This window comes from Syngnathoides biaculeatus, chromosome 14 (genome assembly GCF_019802595.1).
Source record: "Syngnathoides biaculeatus isolate LvHL_M chromosome 14, ASM1980259v1, whole genome shotgun sequence".
NCBI classification, from domain to species: Eukaryota; Metazoa; Chordata; class Actinopteri; order Syngnathiformes; family Syngnathidae; genus Syngnathoides; species Syngnathoides biaculeatus.
In genome coordinates, this window is record NC_084653.1 from 12,905,784 (window position 1) to 12,929,312 (window position 23,529).

The 23,529-nt window shown below is 39.9% G+C and overlaps 1 protein-coding gene and 1 non-coding gene across 2 annotated transcripts in view; one reads left to right on the top strand and one right to left on the bottom strand.

Moving 5' to 3' along the window:
- Positions 1-382: 382 nt before the first annotated feature.
- fign (fidgetin) overlaps positions 383-23,529 on the top strand; it is a 75,574-nt gene continuing 52,427 nt past the window's right edge. The window contains exon 1 of the mRNA XM_061842346.1: positions 383-507. The gene's annotated coding sequence lies outside the window, so the exon portion shown is untranslated. The remainder of the gene's footprint in view (positions 508-23,529) is intronic.
- Positions 11,903-11,975, bottom strand: trnas-gga (transfer RNA serine (anticodon GGA)). The gene has a single exon. It is a non-coding gene; the product is annotated as a tRNA-Ser (tRNA).

A 23,529-nucleotide genomic window follows, 5' to 3' on the forward strand; every position in this document is an offset into this window, starting at 1 on the left:
GTACTGGGTAAAGTTAACTGGGATAAGCCCCATCACACTTGTGACCCTCTTGAGGGTGAGCGGTATAGTTAATGGATGGATGGACTTCCTTCTTTATTATAAATGTATTTTAAATCGAACATGTGTATATTGATGAGGAAAAAGCACAAATTGACTGTGCAAATTTCGACTACGATACTATCAGTTTTAATGTAAAATTATCTGTCTTTAAATCAGATAGCCTGATTTCTGTTTATTTCATTCCGCCAGATAAAACGGTCCAATTATAAGTGCAATGATGCGCCAGGCCACTAGATGGTGCCAAGCACGACAGCGGTATTAAATACCCCCTCTGGAGCTCTACTGAAGATAATGTCTGGTTGTCAAATGGAGTACAAGCTAATGTATTCCCCCTGCTTGTTTTAAAATACAATGTTGGATTTTCACATTGCTCCGAATAACATATCTTTCTTCCAATGCAAGGATTGAGTGTGTTGTGAAGCTGTGCTGATAACTGGCTACATCTAGGTGAGTATGTGCTGAGAAACTTTTAGTTTTATTCTGCCATGCTTGGCTAGCTGACCTATTGCTAATGTGTGCACATTGTGAAGTTGCTCAAACAGAAATACTAACTGATACAACAATATATTAAATATTTTGTTTTTCTGAAGAGCAAATTCACATACATGTATTGTATTTGGTAGCACACATTGAGAAACCTGGTGTGAGGGTCATGTTTTTACTTACTGTTGTAATAGGAATCTGTGGAGCCCCAAACATGACATAAGAAAGGGAAAAAAACCAATTTCATTCTTACAAACTGCTATATCGTGTGCATGAACTCCAACTTTGAGTGCACGTACTACTGCAATAAACATTTTTAGGTGGACCAACTTTGTAGGCACAAAATAGTTATTTTATACATAAGAAGTACTTGTTTGTGCTCACATAACACTTATAGGGTGTGCACAAAGTAGCACCGGCTCCACACGACAGGAGGGTAAGCAAATCGAGCGGACCCTGTTTCTTAAGTTGAAGGTCGAGGCGAGGCTAAAGCTCGTAAGCTACACACTGGACAGGGATATTGATGAGAACACGATTAGAAAATAAATTAACCGTGAAGCCCTCGCATGCGTCTTTGCAGTTTATATTGAAGTTGAACTTTTCATTTTTTTTTTATCTGCCTCCAAGTGTCCTCTTTCTGAAATCCAAGTAAGGCAACGTTTTTTTTCTTGCTCAGTTACCATTTCAAGTGTGATTAAATAACCGAGGTGCATATTTATGATTTATATTTATATTTTCAATTCATAAGAATTGTGTTAAACTCCAACAGGGAGTTTTAATTTCATTTGTTTACCATGTCGGGGAAGGAGAACACATCCTCTAGTCAGGCTGAATATTTTCAGCCTCTTTTGTTTTTGCATACCGACGGAAGGAGGGTTGATGAAAATGCCCCACGCTAATACTTAGCAGGCTAAGTGGCCACCACGTAAAGCGCAACATTCCTAGACTGCACCCCCCAACCCCCTGATCCTTTCCAATGTTTAGGCAAAACTGCGTTGATGGTTTTACCACGCTCTCATGTCCCCATTGGAATTTCAGGAGGAAAATGTGGTTTCCTGAGTGTGTGAAGTGCCATTTTATGTCACTGGAGTGGAACCTCATATTCAATTCCTGTTCAACACCTCTTCATTAACTAACCACCACGCACACACCATGTTTGCGATGACTTTTGCTGTTTGCTCCCGAGGCATCTTCAAAACATGTTGCAGGTCCACCACTACTGTTTTCACCCTTTTGAAATGTAAACACTACAAAAGCCACGATTTGTTATGACCATGAAATGTATTTTTTTGGATCCTAATTTGTTGAAGCAGAGCAATCCTGACCAATCCCTCTAGAGAGGTTCTTCAGCCCCCGGTGTGTGTACAGCCACTTAACCAGACTCACAGACATTAGCCACCCATGACTTTACTGCCAATCCACATTCAACACCCACCGTAGTCCCCATTAAAATTTTACAGGTCAAAAATTTAAAAGGCTGTTAAAGAAATGCTTTTTCATTACATGTGACAAAAAAGGAGTAGGTCAGCCTGTGGCATAATGGCACTGTAATTAGAGCGTCATGGTTTGATAAAGTGTGACTGTAAATCAATGTAGTACTAATTAATCAATATCTTAATTATTAGACCTTTAAATGAGGATTTTGTTAAATTCCCCTGGATCCCGCTGCCACATTGGCCTCCTTTGTCATCATTAGAGCGAGCGCTGAGGGTTTTACAGTGTTGAACGTGCCATCAAATGGCGATGAATAGACAACAAAGAGCTTTGATATACGCTTGATGCTTAAGTAAGGAGAGAATTGAAGCTTCGGTAGGCGTATTTGTCCTATCATTGTAGGGTCATTCTGATTTCCCCGTGTCTTCTGCACCTACTAATTAGATTCTTTTGTCAGAGCACCCACTCAAGTCAGTTAGCCGTATGTGTTTCACTGAGCAAAGCATAATGAAACAACACCCATGGTCACACATTGTGTGGAGACAGAACAAAACAATGTCCTTAGAAATAAACCTAAAATCCTTGCACTTGCTGAATGAACCAGATCTCGGTTATTAGTGAGTTTAGTAATGTTGGAAAATACGCACGCCTGCGTTCTATCGTCGTGGAGCTCAATTTCTTCCTGAGTAAAGATAATGTAAGTATTGACTGTCACTGTCAGAATGTTATGAATTCAAAAAGAAAAAAAAAGGGAGAGAATTTCATTACCCAAGTTCTTGCTGGTCAATTGCGACAGCACCCAGCCCCCTGACAGTGTAGTGCATAGCATGTGTTCCAAGCTTGGGTAATTGTTAAAGGTTGTCATTCTACTTAAGTAACACAACGAATATGTATGAAATTAAAATGACAACAAAGTCATGGGGTTCCATTAAATGCTCATTTTCACAGGAGTTAAGGCTTCTTTTATACTCGCTTGTGCAGTGACCGTGCTGATGTCACTGCGGGTCTCCTGCGTGTAGTTTGCTTTTATACTGGAGCGCCAATGTACTGTGATTCTTTTCCAAGTCAGAGGTGTCACTATGGCTGGTACTGGCCAGGACAACATAGTGTGGTTGTTTCCTCAGTGCATTTTGGTCATATCTAACTTATAACTAATTTGTAAAAACAATAAACAGTAATCTTTGCAGTTGTTAGAGATTAACGAGTGCATTGCAAGATAATTTATTGTTCACATTTGAAATCTGCAAGTATTAGGGGCTGCAAATTCTGAATCAAAATATAGCAGTAGACTCCTGTGTCTTACTAAACTTCTTGGGGGGCGATTGCAGTGGTATTGACAGTCGATGTAAAAAGTCCAAGCAGAGCAAATTTATTTGTGTAGTGCATTTCATACACAAGGTAACTCAAGTGAACACAGTCGAATACAAAAATAAAAACATTTTAAAGTAAAGTACAATTAAAACAGCAAGAAATATCACTGAAAAGTGGAAGTACTCTCGAAAGCAGGAGAAAAAGAAAGACTTGGATTTAAAAACATTCACACTTGGGGCTGATGTCATTTCTGTTGACAACTTATTCCATTTGTGTGCAGAATAATAGCGCAGGACCTGGTCCGCTATGAGACCTGAGTCAGTTGATCTTCTACTAGGTTTATATTCCATAAATATTTTGTCCGTGTATTCAGGACCTAACCATTTCGTGATTTATAGACCGGTAGCAGAACTTTAAAAACTATTCTTAAGTTGACTGGAAGCTAGTGTAAAGATTTTAGACTTTGGATTGATATGCTCTGACCTCTTTGTTCTGGTCAGAAAGTGAGCTGCAGCATTCTGAATGAGCTGCAGCTGTTGAATGCATTTTTTTTTGGAGTCCTGTCAAAAGACCATCACAATAATCAAGTTGACTACAGATAAAAGCATGGATGAGCTTCTACTAACTAGCTTTGACATATGCAAGCCTTCACTCTGGATATGTTCTTTAGATGGTAGAAGGTAGTTTTTGTGATTGATTTGATATGCCTGTGGAAAGTCAGGTCGGAATCTATCAGAACACCAGGATTTCGGACTTGGTCTTTGGCTTTTAAAGACAGTGAGTCCAGATATTCATGAACACCAACCTCTTACTTCACTAAAAAAAAAATATCATTATCAGCTCGTTGATGGCTTCAGCTGCTGAACTGTTTTCTCTACAGTTTTATTTGGTCAACTGTATCAAATTCTCACATGGTAATAGAGTTGTCCCGAGGTGGCTTCAGATGTGGTAGCATTTGATCATTTTGCTGATTTGTGTTGATATTTAACCTGATGGATTGTTTTTTTAAGCAAATACTTTGCGTTTATCAGCTTTCAGGAGTTCTGGCACTATCTGATACGGGCGTGGTGGGTGGTTGGTGAAGGCTGTTGTGAACTTGTCAATCACAGCAAAAAGAGTGCGAGTAATAATGAAGTTCTTATTGATGATTTCAGAAAAGTGATGCTGTCTCGCCCTGACTAACTTTTGATTAAAATGAAAGACTTTGTCTGTGGAAGCCAGTCAATTTCAAGTTTAATTTTTTTCTCCCCTTATGTTTTGTTTTCCTACACTTTGATTTAGAGTTCTTGACCATCATCATGCTCCTTCAAAGTGTTCTAGGTCACCTCAAGTTTCTTAGTTTTTAGATGAGCGACAGCATTCATGACAATTTGAGATTTTCAAGGTGAAATTGTTCAAAGATTCATCACCTTTCTCAGCATTCACAGTTTGTGGTACATCTACAGTCCACATAAACTTAGTGGCAGTACTCTCAGACAATCTTTAATTTGAAAAATACACAAAAATGGTCAAAAATAGTCATATTCTTAATGTCACTCTAAGATGTGATCTTGAGTGTGAGTTGGATTTTTAATATGTTGAGTGAGATCAAATGGGTATAGTAGAGCAGAGTTCTATAGATATTTTTTTAGTCAACACACCCATTTTCAAATTTGTTTTTTAAGATTAAAAAAAAAAAAGACCAAGCTACATACATACATTTCAAAACTTTTTCCACCATTAATGCAACCTCCAAAATGTGGGTTACTTATGATGTTGTCTTTTAATCCATTGTATTTTTATTATTTATTTTTTTTATTATAGGCGGCACGGTGGATCAGCTGGTAAAGCATTGGCCTCACAGTTCTGATGTCCTGGGTTCAATCCCGCACCCGCCTGTGTCGAGTTTACATGTTCTCCCCGTGCCTGCGTCGGTTTCCTCTGGGCAGTCTGGTTTCCTCCCACATCCCAAAATCATGCATTCATTGGAGACTCTAATTTGCCTTAAGGTGTGATTGTGAGTGCAATTGTTGTCTGTCAACATGTGCCCTGCGGTTGGCTGGCAACCAGTTCAGGGTGTACCCCGCCTCCTGCCCGTTGACAGGTGGGATAGGCTCCAGGACTCCCCGCGACCCTCGTGAGGATAAGCTGCAAAGAAAATGGATGGATGGATTTTTAACATTCTGAACAATTTCTAACAGGATGGGCTAATCTTTCTTTAGCTGTTCGGTTACGTTACATCTAACGTTATTTCATTTTTTAAAAATGATGGAAGGATAGATAGAGATTGATTTTTTTTGTGTGTGTTTTAATGTTAAACTTAATTAATTTCAGACCTCTGAGAGAAACCCAGGGTTTTCTTGTTGATGTGTGCATTAGACATTTTACTTAGATACAAAACATGTTTGAGCCAATTGTAAAATTAATTAACCTTACCTTGAAATGTGCTTTCTTAGTAAACTCCATGTTCTCCAAATGATGTGATTTAAAACATCTATATCGACCAAGATGTCTTACAATATAGACACACACAATCTACTTTATGGTACCATTCCCAAAATGTGGGGGTGGGGATAACATAATTTACTAGACTCACATGTGGATTGGTTAATGTTAGCATGATTTGCAATACCACATTTCGTTTGTTAAGGCTGAGACGAGAGCGGTGTGAGTATCCCTGTTTAAAAGTTTTAGGACCTCTCCTTTGTTGTCATGGTAATAGAAGTAGCCCTTCGAGCGGCTATTGGTATTACATATTTTCATAACTTGAACTGCATTGCAGAAAAAGTGATTAAGATTTATTCTTTTTAAAAAACAAAACAAAAGAAAACTAATTTGAGGTTCACGTCTATCTAGCCATCAATCCATTCTCTGTACCGCTTATCTTCACTTGGGTCACGGCATGCTAGAGCCTATCTCTGCCATCCTATCTTCGGGCAGCAGCCGGAGCCGGAGTACACCCAAACTTGTTGGCAGCCAATCGCAGGGCACAGAAAAAAGGACAACAACCATTGACATTCTCACCTATGGGCATTTCAGAGTCTTTCTTCAACCTACCATGCCTGTTTTTGGGAAGTGGGAGGAAACTCGAGTACCAGGAGAAAACCTATCCAGCCATGGGGAGACCATGCAAACTCCACACAGGTGTGGTTGGGATTTGAACCTCAGTCTTCAGAACTATGAGACAGATATGCTAACCAGTCATCCATTGTGGCCCAAGTCAGTCTATCCTTCATCAAATTAGTATTTGAACTTCACGGTAATTAATTTAAAATTACATGGCTGAATTTGGAACAAAATTAATTGTAGACAATTTTGAAGCCACTGACACTACACTGTTTAGGGAAATTGCCTTTTTAAAAACAAGATCATCACATGAAGGGGCTGTATTAAGAAAAAAAGAAAAAAAAATTAAACACTCAAATTACGCATACAATTTGTCGGCTAAATAATAGTCAACACAATCACAACGAGCTGTGAAATGGGTTAATTGTAATAACAGGGCATAAGTGTGTAGTTCGTTTAGTTCCTATGGTAACCAACAGTTGCAACTAACTGTTTGGCAATCAATTCGTATGGACACGACTTTGCGTTTTTTTTCCTTTTGGGTCTGAGGGGAGGTTTAAATCTGCATAGACCAGTTAATCTCATTAGCATTTACAGTGAACAAAATAAGTATTGGAACACCCTGCTATATTGCAAGTTCTCCCACTTAGAAATCATGTAGGGGTCTGAAATTTTCCTCGGAGGTGCATGTTCACTGTGAGAGAAATAATCTAAAAAGAAAAATCCAGAAATCACAATGTATGATTTTTTTTAACGATTTATTTGTGTGATACAGCTGCAAATAGGTATTTGAACACCTGTCTATCAGCTCGAATTCTGACCTTCAAAGACCTGTTAGTTTGCCTTTAAAAGTCTGCCTCCACTCCATGTATTATCCTGAATCAGATAAACCTGTGTGAGGTCGTTAGCTGCATAAAGACACTTGTCCACCCCATACAATCAGTAATACTCAAACTTGTAACATGGCCAAGACTAAAGAGATGTCCAAAGACACCAGAGACAAAATTTTACAACTCCACACAGTTGGAAAGGGCTATGGAGAAATTGAAATCATGCATGGCACGGAAGGTTCCCCTGTTATAACCAGCACATGTCAAGGCCCGTCTTAAGTTTGCCAATCACCATTTAGATGATACTGAGGAGTCATGGGAGAAAGTTTTGTGGTCAGATGAGACCAAAATTTAACTTTTGGTCATAATTCCACTAACCGTGTTTGGAGGAAGACAAATGATGACTTCAATCCCAAAAACACCATCCCTACTGTGAAGCATGGGGGTGGTAGCATCATGCTTTGGGGGTGTTTTTCTGCACATGGGACAGGGCGACTGCACTGTATTAAGGAGTGGATGACCGTAGCCATGTATTGTGAGATTTTGGGGAACAACCTTTTTCCCTCAGTCAGAGCATTGAAGATGGGTCGTTGCTGGGTCTTTCAACGTGACAATGACCTGAAGCCACCAAGGAATCGCTCTGTAAGAAACATTTCAAGGATTTGGTGTGGCCTAGCCAATCTCCAGACCTAAACCCAATAGAAAATCTTTGGAGGGAGCTGAAACTCTGTGTTTCTCAGTGACAGCCTACAAACCTATCTGATCCAGAGAAGATCTGTGTGGGCCAAAATCCCTCCTGGAGAGTGTGCAAACCCGGTGAACAAATACATGAAGTGTTTGACTTCTGTAATTGCAAACAAAGGCTACTGTACCAAATTTTAATATTGGTTTAAAAAATTTAAAAATCTTGCATTGTGATTTCTGGATTTTTCTTTTTAGATTATTTCTCTCACAGTAGACATGCACCTACGATGAAAATTTCCGACCTCTCCATGATTTCTAAGTGGGAGAACTTGCAATATAGCAGGGTGTTCAAATACTTATTTTCTTCACTGTACTTCAGGAAAAATACCAGCTAATGGGAGAACGTGCTGGGTATGAATGTGCATTATGACGTCACACACTATGACAGGCTAACATCTAGCATTTATATGACTGTTATAAGATTTTGGGGAATGGCTGTTTGAACACAAATGATGCAGCACCACATGTCGACAGACAATTTAAAAATAGTCATAGGGATGTATTCTTTATCGTCTTTGAAAAAAAATGGCTACCATAAGATGCAAATTATTTGCAATAGTTGTGTGAACCTCTGCTTCAGTTGTCTCCACACATTTATTATACTGCCACCAGGTGACCAAGTTGCAGACATCAGATAGCATGACAATGATTGATGATTCATGATTCATCATGATGCACAAACTGTTTAATTCTTCATATTCAATTTCATTATGTTATTACTAGATGTTTTGATATTTGATATTTCAGAATGCTATTTTCCTCTTTTTTTGGGAAGGGGCGCTGGAATTTATTAATAAAATGATTCAATTTAATTGGTAATGTTTGTTTGTCACCTCTATATTCCTAGTTTTTTAAGATATTGTTGACATTCAACTTAGCTGAATAAGTAATGTATTGATTCATATTTACCTGCATGCATCAATCTGACTGTAACTCTATAAAATTATACTTTTATTCTCAACCACATGCTCAAAACATTCCACTTTTTGTCCAAGGCTGTCGGCTTTTAATAATTGAACAAAATATGGGTGCTTGTTTCTTGTCTTGATCATCTTGTGTGTTTTGCTCGTCTTCCAAAAATCGTGAATGGGGGAAAGGCCATTTGAATAGACATTTTTTTCAAAGGACTGTTCTGTTTTGTTCATAAACGGGCTTTTATTCCACGATAGCTGCACACAAGAGTTTGAAAATAATGCAGCCTAAATGTTTTTTTTTAAATAAAAACATTTTAAATAAAGATCCACGTTTATTACTATGTATATATTTCCCAATTACTTATGCATCATTTTAAAAATCCTACTCTTCAAAATTGCACTGCCCCTCAGCATTGACAGTTATCCTTCCTAAACTACATTACTGAACTACTTCACTGCCTGCTTTTAAAACTATACTTTTACAGTTTTATATATAAAACAAATTTAAGCATTTGCTCACTTTAGCTAGTACTTACTGAACAATTATTTCCTTCATATTTTTATTTTGGTGGAAGAAGTAAAGAAGACCATCCATCTTGATGAGATTGGTTTATGCATCTCATGTGTCGGTGTACTTAATGAATTGGGTGGTTAATGTCGGTGATTTCTGGTGGAGGCAACTGTCTCCCCAGTATTTCAATGCCTGCATGTATTACCCTCATTCAAAGGGTTCCAGAGACTTCTAAGCATTGGGGGTGGTGGGCATATTAGCAGTTCTATGAAGTGGAAGAACAAGCAAGGTTAATGAGCAAGAGTAGACAGAGCAGTGCTGACACGGGTGGAAGGGGGAAGGCACAGAGAGCTGAATGCCTTTGGTTTTTTGTTTTTTTCTTACCACATTTACTCCCTACACTTTTAGAATTGAAATGCTAACATTTAGTGAATGGCTAGTGCTATCGCCTGCTTGCAACTCATCTAAGTGTAACTCTTAACCACGGCTGGGAAAACTGTGCAGATCTCCGCTCAGGCAGAACTAAAATCTGGAAATAATCAGCTGGTGGAGGCAGCGATAAATTCCCCCAGAAAATAGTTCACCGCCACTGGAGCCCACTGCCCCTCAAGATTAGACTCAGGTACCTAATCCCAGACGGCAGCTAAAACCCCCCACCCAGCCCGATCCATCTCCTCGCTTCTCTTTCATGCGTCAGAGATGGCCAGCCATGGGGTGTCATTGGGGGCTGAGCGACTGCTGTGGCTGACACCTGCTGGGCGCTATAAATGTAGAAAAAAAAACAGAGCTGCCATTGTCAGTTTTACTGTAGTCCTTTCTCGCAGGCCACTCGTTCTCATAGGGTGACTTTAATGTAGGATGAAGGCATCTGCCATCACCCGCACATTAGATATGCAAGGGCTCCAAATGACTCAACTGATTCTCCCCATCAGCTCAGAGTTAGTCTTTGTGCAGCTAGGAAAGCTCTTGATGTAGTTGGTTTCCCACAGGGTATGGAGTCTAACGCCACACTGAAAAATGTACAGTTATCACCCAAGGAGCACTAACCCTTTATTTCAATGCAATTAGAGGCACATGACAAACCAGAATATCTCCTTGAACCACTAAAATATTGGGATCAATTGTCAAATAAATCGCTCCCTCTCCAACACCGTATCATACTTCCTTGCTCTCAATTACTTAACACTTCAATGTTTATCAGCAAAATCCTTGAACTCTTGTAATATTTCTACAATTGTGTGCATAGTCCCCATAAAAACACCAATAAATTACATGTCATAATGCCAGAACAAAAACATTTCATATATTCTTTTTTTGGCCCCTGTGCAGGCGCACATATTGCACATACCAGAAACCAACATTGAGTAAAATAAAATGGCACTCGTTCTCATCCTAAAAAATACATCTTTGTGTTTTTAATGCATAAAAAAACAGCAGTGTAAAAACGTAACAAAAGTGTAAAGGAATCAAGGTGAGCCATAAGAACAACGGCTGTGATGTGATGCCTTTAAGCGGTGTGTTTTTTTTTTTGTTGTTGTGCTGTTTGGCTTTTAGATCAGGCAGATTGAAGGATCTGTATCCCTTTTATGCCGGAACAGTTTTACTGTGTCGAAGTGCAATTTTTAAGATGCTGCTGTGGTTTGTTAGTATTATAATTGTTTATTGCGAATCAGAATTGATCAGTCAAACAGAACAAAGTTTCTAAAGGGGAGAGAAAAACAAAGACAAAGCACTGATTTTAAACAGGAAAAAAAAAGTAAATCTAACACAATGAAACATTAGATACTAGTGTTGCATGGGGCTGTCGTGCTACACCTTGTGAGGGAAGGACAGGACAATTTAGGACAGGACAAGGACAGGAGAAGAAGTATGCAGGACAAGGGTTGTGAACCCAGATGTCCAACTGAAGTGTGGTGGGCTTGACTAAGTGAATTATAGAAGTCTATTGGACGAGAGTGTGAGTGAGGGGATACCCAAGCAATTTGCATAATAACCAGTGATTTGTCACAATAAGTGAGTAGCCCCGCACCCAGCAAAAGAGTCCCAGTGGTATATGCCTGCAGACACATGCAGGTGAATCGACACCCTTTCGCATGCACAGAGACTGACAGAAGTGTCCTGTAATTGCTGTGCCTGCACTGAAGAGGCTGAGTACCCCACCCAAACATTTGATGGTGAGATTGGGCCCAGGGTCCCCCTGAGTGCATTGCGGTAGACGGGACAGATTCCACACCAAGGGACCCAGGATGGTCTGCCGGTTGCACCGAGGCGCCCTGACAACTGGCCACCTGGTGGAGCCAGCAGGGGCCCAATGCCAACCCCTACTCCCACACCCCCCTCCACCACCAGAGGTGTTGTCTTCTGCGTGACGTCAGGAAAATAACCGATTACTGTCCGTGTGAGATTCTGTGCATGACTTCTGGCTGACAGTCGTCTTTGCAAAACATTCCATACTGTATTTGTTTCTTTCGGCGTCACCACAGTGTGTCATTTCAGATAAACACATACATATGTTTGGCACAATTTTTACACCGGATGCCCTCCCTGACGCAACACTTCTCAGGGAGTGGAGGCCCCAGTGGGATACGAACCCACAACCCCTGGTTTTCCAAACCAGTGCTCTAACCACTGAGCTACAGGGCCTGTTTGACTGTTTGTACCATTCAATAAATGGCTGTAAGGGATTTGTCATATCTCACTCAAATTTTGTCAGCTCGTGACTAGAAAATAAAAACGGTAAATAATTCAATAAGTAACTAATGGAGCGCTAAAATGGCAATTAATACCTCACATCATGTCATATCATATCATGGGGATCCCCAGATGACATGCAAACTTGTGCCTTACGGGCTATAAGCAAAAAAAAAAAAAAAATGAAGACATTCGTGTGTTCTGACTCGATCTACAATCTTGTCGACTTCATGGATGGATTGATTAATTAATTATGTCTTGGAGGAATTGAGGCAAAAGGGACCTCCAGAGAAAACTTTTTTCAGTCTCAACAAGTTTGAGGTCTCAAGAAGAGTTCCATGATGTAATACCGCTATTTTGGTCCATTCCATTGCAATAATAAAATAAAATTAATTGATGAAAAAAAATATCAATTTTCCACAGTTGATCATTTAAATTAGGTCAAGCAACCCTTGTGTTATTAAGTATCTCTATGCATAAATATTATTAGATGCATATTTTTTTACATAGCTTATTAGATTAGCTAACCGATATACCCAATGTCGTGGCCCATGAGTGTATAATCAAATGACAGATTTCAAAGTAATCACGTAAACGACTGGGTTTAAACGGACCAGGAGTCTCGCATAATTGCAGCCAAGCAGCTGCACAGGTGTTGTGAAAATTGAGTTATGTTGCTGCATAATTTGGTTGTCTGAAGAAAATTGCTTGTATAGAGCATGTAATTAATCTTTGCATGTGACCTGGTCAAATTCCTCTTAATAAAACAATTGTCCCCACATGGTCTGATACATACTGAGGCGTCCTGGTGAAACTCAACATTTCTGCAGATGTCAAAGAGATGGAACGTTTTTGTTTGAAGCCAGCCAAGATGTGAAGCACACTCACTTGACAAACAGCTGAGTGGCCTCATATTACACAGCACATTACCTCCTTCGTGTTACATCCCTCATTGGATAATTATAAACAGAACAGTTTGGAATCTTCACCCTGGAAATATTGCTAGCATGACAGATATTGGCGTCATTTACCAATCAGTATCTAATAAATTGATTTCTAAGAAACTCATTCAGAACAACAGTGGAAGCAATGGTTTCATAACCTTTAAAACTCAAAACCTTGAAAAGAGAGTGAAGGAAATGACTGTAATCAACAATATATTATATTACCATAATTCAGATGCTGTGCAAGCTCAAGACTCGCTCCGCATCTTTAAATATTTAGAAGACCGTCAGTGCTAAAGTGGGGTTGTCGGTGCTGTTAGGGTGTGCCCTTGGAGATGTGCTTGGCGCAGTAAAATTTTGGTGTCAGAAAGTTTGTGTAAATTTGCGGCTCTTCATACCATGTCAAACCTTTTGGCACAGGTTATCGAATGCAATTTTGGCATTTGATGGGGGCACATGCAAGGAGTTTCTCGGCCACGTGTGGCGGATGACAGACTTATTTCAACATCGGACATCTAACCCTCTGAATCATTAAAGAAATTAAAATGAATTATAAACACTCATTATAGACACTCATAACAATTCATCAAATGCATCATCATTATTATACTTTTTTAAAATCATCCCATCTACAGGCCATGAGACCACTATCTGTAAAACTTACAGATAAAACAGTAGAGAATTGCACATATATTTATACTGTTTCGGAAACTGTAATGTCATCAAATTAAAGTCTACTTCCTCAATGATTGCATATAACCCAAAACCCCATAGATGGGCTAATGGAAATTATCATGGTTGTTATGATAGTTATAAACCTTCAAGCAAATGCTATTTTTACACACACACACACGCACACACACACACACACACACACACACACACACACAGCTGGAACACATTCAAACCACATACAACAATCCTCTGAGGAAATATATTTGTGCTGCTCCGTGCAAATGACTTTTAGGGTGCAGCAGCTTGGTCTCTGGAAGTTTCTCTCCCGCTTGTTCTTTTTGCACGTACTACTGTATATCCAGTAGAGTCCAGCGCTGTCTGGAATGTCACGACACAATGTGACACTCTACTGATAAACCACAATATGCCAGGGGTCACTGATTTGATGTTATTCTGGTGTATTGTGATGTTTACAATACATCGAATACAAATGCTAAATTGACTTAGTATAGCACACTTTTCTAGTTCACAGGAAAACTACATTTTAATTATATGATTACTTAATTTCATTTTTGACAAATCCTGGCTTATGTTACATAACATTATTATTGGTGGTTGGCCAGTCTTAAAAAAGTATTTAAAGCCACACATGCCTATCAAACGGCTTTGTTTGTCCGGTGTATCTCCCTTTTTTTGAGTCAGCTATACTTTAACACCACGGGCGTGCACGTTCTTTACAGATCATCTCCCCTGGATCTCCAATTTGTGTTTCTCTGGCTGTTACAGGCAGCGGCAGTGCTTTAGCAGGCCTGTCAGATCCCAACTTTCCCTCTCCACTGTCAAAGTGTGACACCACCCATCCCATGCTCTTGTCAGTCTATTGAAGAAAAAGTGGATTAATGTCAGTTTCGGGCAGCCTCACAAAGCAGTGCCTTGCCTCTTACATGGGAGCGATTCTTGTTGAGACAGTCGTCCCTGGCATCTGGGTTATGGGGGGTGGGGAGCTGCAGAGGGAAAAACATGGTGTGGGGGGTGAAGGTTGAGGCAGAGAGAGAGTGCTACAACACCTCAGAGATGCACACCAACAGGGTCATCAGACGTATGGGCTGTTTGGAGGCAGATGCTTAATCACACATAAGCAGCATCAGTGAGCCGACATTGCGATGCCTTTTAGAGATGTGATGCCTGTGTGTGTGTTTGCAGCCAGAGGCCCCCCCCCACCCCTCACTCCCCGCGACCCCCCCCCTTCCCTTGATTTTCCCAGGAGACACCCTGCAGAGAAAACGACAGGGCAGCAGAAATGTAAAAAAATGTCTCTGCCAGCTTTCACAGCCTCTCTTTGCAGCAGTTCACAGTGGTAAAACCTTGGCAGTATTAATCCTCACAGTGGTTAGATAATGCCACAAAACATCATTTTTTTTTAGTTATGTTTGTTTTTTCCATCACACATTAGAGTGTCTGTCAGTGTTTAAGTCCCGCTGTACTTTTTGTCCTTTTGTTTTTTTTTTTTTTTTTATGGTAAACCTTTACTGTAAATTTAGGACAAGTAATATAATAATGTCAGCACATGTGGGAAAGGAAAGTTACAGTCGTCAACGCATGTGAACTCGTTGAAGTTACACGCCACCACGAAGTACCCACTCAAAAAATTAATTGGCTCTTTAAGTACTACCACAAAGGCCAACATTAAACTCTGGTAGCATAGTAGGCCAAAATATTCACCACAAAACAAGGCATAGGTTTTATTCCCAAAAGATATTATTATTATAATAAGACAATGTGGCTGTGCAGTCAATAGCATCGCACCCAAGACAAATTTACGAAAACAACTGCACTAAAATAACAGTTGCATTAAATCGTTTTGCTTATTTGAGTTAATTGCAATTTGTACCTAAATATTTAAGGGCAAAAGAGAAAAAAAATACAGTACTTCAAAAAGATTACCATGGCTCAAATGGATGTAAGTGGAAATAAGGGGGAATAAGCATGGATTTGGTCAGGGGAAAAAAAAAGACTGAGGGGATTGACGCGGATAAAGGAAGGTAGGTTAAAAAAAATCTTTGAATAGGTTGTCCACTAAAGGTCCATTTAAAAGGACTTTAACAAATCCAAATGTACTGTACTGTACTTTAAAGTTAAATACAATTGATCTGTAAAAATATACTGTACCGGCTTTAAAATCAGGGTTTAAGCCATTGGTCGGTTACATTATACACAGTTTAAATATTTAATTCACTACCTTAAGTCATTCTCTGGGATCATAAATTGACACACGACATGACTCAATTTTGAAAATATTGTGTATTTTTGCCATTGATTTCAAGTAACAATCATTATAGTTATCCCTGAATAAAAAACAAAAATGTTTGATGCTGTCATTTTACCTCATCTGCCATGAAACAGGAAGTGAGCTGTTAACACAAGTCGCTTTTGTTCAAGGTACAACCTTGGTAGAGCTCCATGCTGCCATTTTCACTATCTTTGTAAGTGCAAAGCTTTTGATTCAGCTCTTGAGTTGAATGTCATTCAAAGGTGTGTAGGTGTACCAATTTTGTGATGAGTGAATTTATTCAATACAGAAAAAAAATCTATACTCTGACAATGACGATATAAAAGGGCAAAAAAAAAAAAAGTTTGTTTGCATTGTATTCTATAGAAATGCTTTCAAACAGCACCCTTGCAAATGGTTAAAGTCACCTTTATGTGAACACAACAAATCTGTAAGTGCAAGTTGGGAATCTATTTCTTAATCCCATCAATTGTACATGTAAACATCTGTAAATCGGACTTGCTTGTCATTCAATAGCACCTTGTACAAAAGCTTCAGCAATTAACTCCAATTTGAGCCAGTATTGTTGCTTAATGTAAACATCAGTCACCCCCCCCCCCAGCAAACCCATTATAAGAGAAACATCTTATAGCACCACATCAACTAAACCAGGACTGTCAGAGACTATAACTCCTTTACATGCACACACTCACCTAGAGGCACATCTCTAAGGGGGTGTTTGACAATGGTTTCCACTGAGAATGCATCTCATATCGAAGGTCGGGTTATTGTGTTTACTTCTTTATGTTGAATAACTAAGTTCTTTTTTACATTTTTTTAATACAACTGTACAGCTATAGTATGCACGCTACATATACAAGCAAATTAACACAAGATATATGGATATGCCTTGTGCTGACTTGTTTGGATATGGTCAGTAAAGAATAATAAAAAAAAGTGGACCACATTGTCGTCATGTAATTGTATTGCTGTAATGTAGGGTGCATACACAATGTACTGTACATGTTCAATAGGAGTTGGAAGAATTTAAATATTTATCAGCTGCTATCTCTTATTCCTCACTTGAAGCCCTATATTTACATACCTACAGTGGCAGAGAAGTATGTTAAAATAGTACAGGAGATGTATAATGGCAGCAGAACAATGGTGAGGTGTGCCTTAAGTGTGACAGAAGAATTTAAGGTGGAGGTGGGACTGGATCAGGGATCAGCTCTGAGACCCTTCCTGTATGCAGTGGTAATGGATAGGTTGACAGATAAGGTTAGACTGCAATCCCCTTGGACCATGATGTTCGCAGATGATATTGTGATATGCCGTGAAAGCAGGGAGCGTGCAGAGGAACAATTAGAAAGATGGAGACATGCACTGGAAAGGAGAGGAATGAAGATTAGCCGAAGTAAAACAGAATATATGTGCGTGAATTAGAAAGGTGGCGGGGGAAGAGTAAGGCTACAGTGAGAAGAGATAGCGAGGGTGGAGGACTTCATATATTTAGGGTCAACAATCCAGAGCAATGGTGAGTGTGGTAAGGAAGTGAAGAAACGGGTCCAAGCAGGATGGAACAGCTGGCGGAAGGTGTCTGGTGTGTTATGTGACAGAAGAGTGTCTGCTAGGATGAAGGGCAAAGTTTACAAAACAGTGGTGAGGCCGGCCATGATGTACGGATTAGAGACGGTGGCACTGAAGAAACAACAGGAAGCAGAACTGGAGGTATCAGAAATGATGATGTTAAGGTTCTCGCTTGGAGTGAGCCGGTTGGATAGGATTAGAAATGAGCTCATTAGAGGGACAGCCAAAATTCGATGTTTTGGAGACAAGATTCAAGAGAGCAGACTTCGATGGTTTGGACATGTTCAGAGGGGAGAGAGTGAGTACATTGGTAGAAGGGTGCTCAGGATGGAGCTGCCAGGCAAAAGAATGAGAGGAAGACCAAAGAGAAGGTTTATGGATGTGGTGGGGGAAGACATGAGGGCAGTTGGGGTTAGAGAAGAAGATGCAGGAGATAGGCTAAGATGGAAAAAGATGAAACGCTGTGGCACCCCTAACGGGAAAAGCCAAAAGGAAAAGAAGAAGAAGTGAAGAAAAGAAGTATTTGAACACCCTGCTATATTGCAAGTTCTCCCACTTGGAAATCATAGAGGGGTCTGAAATTTTCATCATAAGTGCATGTCCACTGTGAGAGAGATAATCTAAAAAGAATATACCAGAAATCACAATGTATAATTTTTTTAAACAATTTATTTGTGTGATACAGCTGCAAATACGTATTTGAACACCTGAGAAAACCAATGTTAGTATTTGGTATAGTAGCCTTTGTTTGCAATTACAGAGGTCAAACATTTCCTTTAGTTGTTCATCAGGTTTGCACACACTGCAGAAGAGATTTTGGTCCACTTTTCCACACAGATCTCTCGATCAGACAGGTTTCTGGACTGTCGCTGAGAAACACAGAGTTTCAGCTCCCTCCAAAGATTTTCTATTGGGTTTAGGTCTGGAGACTGGCTAGCCCATGCCAGAACCTTCATATACTTCTTACAGAGCCACTCCTTGGTTTTCCTGGCTGTGTGCTTCGGGTCATTGTCATGTTGAAAGACCCAGCCACGACCCATCTTCAATGCTCTGACTAAGGGAAAGAGGTTGTTGGCTTAGAAACCATGGAGGGGTCTGAAATTTTAATCGTAGGTGCATGTCCTCTGTGAGAGAGATAATCTAAAAAGAAAAATCCAGAAATCACAACGTATGATTTTTTTTTAACTATTTCTGTGATACAGCTGCAAATAAGTATTTGAACACCTGTCTATCAGCTCGAATTCTGACCCTCAAAGACCTGTTAGTCTGCCTTTAAAAGTCTGCCTCCACTTCATGTATTATCCTGAATCAGATACACCTGTGTGAGGTCATTAGCTGCATAGACACCTGTCCACCCTATACAATCAGTAAGAATCAAACTTGTAACATGGCCAAGACCAAAGAGCTGCCCAAAGACACCAGAGACAAAATTGTACAACTCCACACGGCTGGAAAGGGCTCCGGAGAAATTGCTAAGCAGCTTGATGAAAAAAGTTCCACTGTTGGAGCAATCATTAGAAAATGGAAGAAGCTGAGCATGACGGTCAATCTCAATCGGAGTGGAGCCCCATGCAAGCTATCACTTCGTGGGGTCTCATTGATCCTGAGAAAGGTCAGGAATCAGCCCAGGACTACACAACAGAACTTGGTCAATGACCTGAAAAGAGCTGGGGAACACCGTTTCCCAGGTGACTGTTAGTAATACACTAAGACGTCATGGTTTGAAATCATGCATGGCACGGAAGGTTCCGCTGTTATAACCAGCACATGTCAAGGCCCGTCTTAAGTTTGCCAATGACCATTTGGATGATACAGAGGAGTCATGGGAGAAAGTTTTGTGGTCAGATGAGACCAAAATTTAGCTTTTTGGTCATAATTTCACTAACCGTGTTTGGAGGAAGACGAATGATGAGTTCCATCCCAAGAACACCATCCCTACTGTGAAGCATGGGGGTGGTAGCATCATGTTTTGGGGGTGTTTTTCTGCACATGGGGCAGGATGACTGCACTGTATGAAGGCCAACAACCTGTTTCCCTTAGTCAGAGCATTGAAGATGGGTCGTGGCTGGGTCTTTCAGCGTGACAATGACCCGAAGCACACAGCCAGGAAAACCAAGGAGTGGCTCCGTAAGAAGCATATCAAAGTTCTGATGTGGGGTAGCCAGTCTCCAGACCTAAACCCAATAGAAAATCTTTGGAGGGAGCTGAAACTGCGTATTTCTCAGCGACAGCCCAAAAACCTGTCTGATCGAGAGATCTGTGTAGAGGAGTGGGCCAAAATCCCCCCTGCAGTGTGTGCAAACCTGATGAACAACTACAGGAAATGTTTGACCTCTAATTGCAAACAAAGGCTACTGTACCAAATATTAACATTGGTTTTCTCAGGTGTTCAAATACGTATTTGCAGCTGTATCACACAAATAAATTGTTTTAAAAAAAACATCCATTGTGATTTCTGGATTTTTCTTTTTAGATTATCTCTCTCACAGTGGACATGCACCTACGATGAAAATTTCAGACCACTCCATGATTTCAAAGTGGGAGAACTTACAATATAGCAGGGTGTTCAAATACTTATTTCCTTCACTGTATATGCTGTATGTATGTATAATATATATAATGAGTCAGGTCTGTGATTTGGTCATCAGCACCTTTCCACTTTTATACAGTTGTACTAACACGACAAATATCCGCCTACAGTGGTGAGCGACTTCATCAGTCATTCCGCTGACAACACATTGTTTACTCTTTTACTTCTTGGTGTCTAATCCTCGCTTGAAAAGGGTTGAATAAAATAGCTTGTCATATAGCCAGTCCAAATGAGCCAGTTAACGGAACACGTGTTTTATTTACAAGATTTCGCCTTGATCATTGCCATCCAGCGAATCCCACAGTAAGAGCCGGGAAATTTGGAATCATGTTTTGATTTCACTCATAAGGAATTTCAAGTTCAATTTATTTTTCAAGTTTCTCCATGTTTGTTGACACCCATCCACAAAAAAAAAAAAAATCTTTTGTCGTAATCCACACAGTAATGTGAGATTGAGATTACTGCTGACTGTTGATGTCGGACAAATTAATGCAATGGCACTTCGGAGCTAAACTCTTGGGCAATCTGCTTTGTATATTGAAAACAGGTGAATGAAGTAAGAAGTGTTCTACATCCGTTATACATTTCAAAATAGTTGCTGAAAACAAAAAGATTTAGAAGTAACTAGGCGGCACGGTGGATGCCAGTGCATCTGGCTCACGGTTCTGAGGATTTGGGTTCAAATCAGTGCCCAGTGATGCATTTGGGTGTCTGACATGAGTTACTCTTCCCCAGCTATGTGGAACTTGAACCACACAGTGAAATACTGCAGTTAGCTTGTGAGCTAGCTGCTGGGTACCAGCTCTTGTCACAGCGTGAAAAGCCCAGTGACAACCCAGTGGGACATTCCAACCACCGGAGGGTTTAATTAAATACATTTCTGTGACTCAAACATGTCCCTACATGTTTGGGCATAAGAAAGTTGCTAGAGGAATTCGATTTTCAGTTGGGTTTGGTTTCAAACATTCTGCGGACAAGGCCACAGCATTTGAGAACAACAACGATAAGGGCTTGATTTTTCAGGATTTTAAAGCCTCATTTCACATACTACATAATATACTGTTTTAACTTCTTTTTTTTTCAAGTTTTTAACAGATTTCTCTGTGGTCGGTTAACTTTAGAGAACATTTAGTTTCACTTCGAGGGACTTTAAATTAATCATTGTGAAATAATATATAGTAGTCATAAAATCTCAAATACAAAGAATTGTCTGACGCTCAATTTTTTTTAATCACATCGTTGAATCAGTTAGAGTTGCATTCAAATGTCAACTGAATTGTTATTTTCGTTAGACCAGTGGTTTTCAAACTGGGGAGCTAGTGTTATGATGGGTGGGGTGGGGGGGTGGCTTGGAGACAATGAACATTTTTCATTATTAAGTTTTACCCAGCAGATGGAGCTAATTTTACTACTGAGCACACACACCCACACCAGCCACTGAAATGATGGAAGACATTAAAATTGAACAGGAAAAAAAAAACGTTTATTCTTGGTGGCTTGATAAACTCACCAGTGTGATTTTTCAACTGTAAAAGTGACCACTGCAGTGATTATTGATTCTTGCAAACTAAGCCTATGCATATGTATAGGAAAAGTGTGTGCGTGTGTGTGTGGGGGTAGGGTAATTTAATCTACAAAAGGGGGGCACTGCAATAAAACTTTGTGTACCACTGCTTTAGACAATATTTGTTATACCTTATCGTCCCCCAGGTTTAGCTGCAGTTTCCTGTCAGACATTCAGTGCTTTTTTTTTTTCATTGACACAGAGGGCAAACAACACACCCACCACAAGGTTCCTGGCCATATGGGTGGGTGATATTTGTCGCAATTATTTAGGCTATTTGTCTTTTTTAAACAACATTTGGAAGTATGTACAGTGTATTAATATAGCATTCCTTCAAGGCTAAAAGCAGGTGGGCTGTCCTGCATAAAGATGAGCACGCGGTGTATGAAACCGTTAGAAGTGGTCGATTTAAAGTTGTGACAGTTCAAGGAAAGCGGGGGCCATAACATATTCAGAATGGCGCTGTGCAAGGTCGCTGTTTTAGTACCTCTTCATGTCTATGCACTGAGCCAGACAAGGATGCAGCACATTTCATTTGGGACCGCCGGGGAAGACAATGTGGAGCCATGACTTGTCTAGACGCTCAGTGCTCGTCCTTTGCGCTCGGGCCTGCTAACAGCACCTGCATTGAAATAAATCTAAGACCAAAGCTTCTGTCAAAGAACAAGCCCACCAGCCATACAAAGGAATGCTCTTCACTTGCTTTGTAATGCATTCAGTTTACATTGCAATATATAACATTGGCTCAGACTTGGCTGATTAACCTGCATTCCAGAGCCCGTCCGCTCTCTCTTCGACACACCTGGGACCCGGCGCTGGCGTGTGGCTGTCACCAGCTATCGCCGTGGCCCGCGATTGATGACAGCTATTCACTGATGAAGCTGTATTCATCATTCCTGTCCAGGGCTGCACTGACCAGATGGACCCTGACCATCCATCCACTGTCAGGGACACATCTGTTCCCATTGTTGCTTAGAGTACTAACAAGTCACCTGCTCTGTGAAAAGCTGGTGTCACACTTGGAGCAATGGTAAAGACACAGAACGATGCTCAACACTGAGCTATTAGTGGATTTTGGTTTCCACCCTTGCAAGCAGAGACAAAGCAACGTCTCACTGCCGTTAGAAATGGTGAATATTGTTGGTTTTTGCTTGAAACACAAACGTTTCAATTTGTTCCAATACAAGAAATTCCCCTCCTTTCTTTGGACTCAGTAGTGCAATAAGGTATAAAGTGAGGCACCACAAAATTCCATCTCAAATGATATCCTCGACACAGGATTTCACTACAGCCATCACATTTTAATCAATTATAAAGATGCAATGATGTGCACTGCTATTTTTACTATGCTGAATGGAAGGAAATTACACATTACACATGGATAAAAACTTAGTTTCATTGAAATGTTACTTAGCAAAATAAATGAAAGTAATATCCTTCTTTCGCACGATGCAATTTTTACCCAGTTAAAATGTCAGATCTTAAGTCTGATCCCCATTTCAACTATAAAAAAGAAAACACTTTCCACTGAATTCCATATTCATTGTATTGACTAGATGTTTGAAATCCATATTGTTCAAACACACTTTTTTTAATCGATATATATATGAAGTGCAAGCAGCTGACTGTATACTGCTTAACAGATATACTTGAAAAGTTCAGAATTTTTTTGTATGCATTTTGTATTTTTTTTGTATTCATTGTGACAGAGCGGATTTGTTAATCATGAGAAACTGCAATGTCACAATATCAAAACTAACAGACATATTAACCCCACAAAACATAAGTAAATATTGAATCTGCAACGACCTACTATTTCAGCCTCTATTGAAGAAGGTCAAAATGATGGCTGTAAATGTCACCGATTAAAGGGG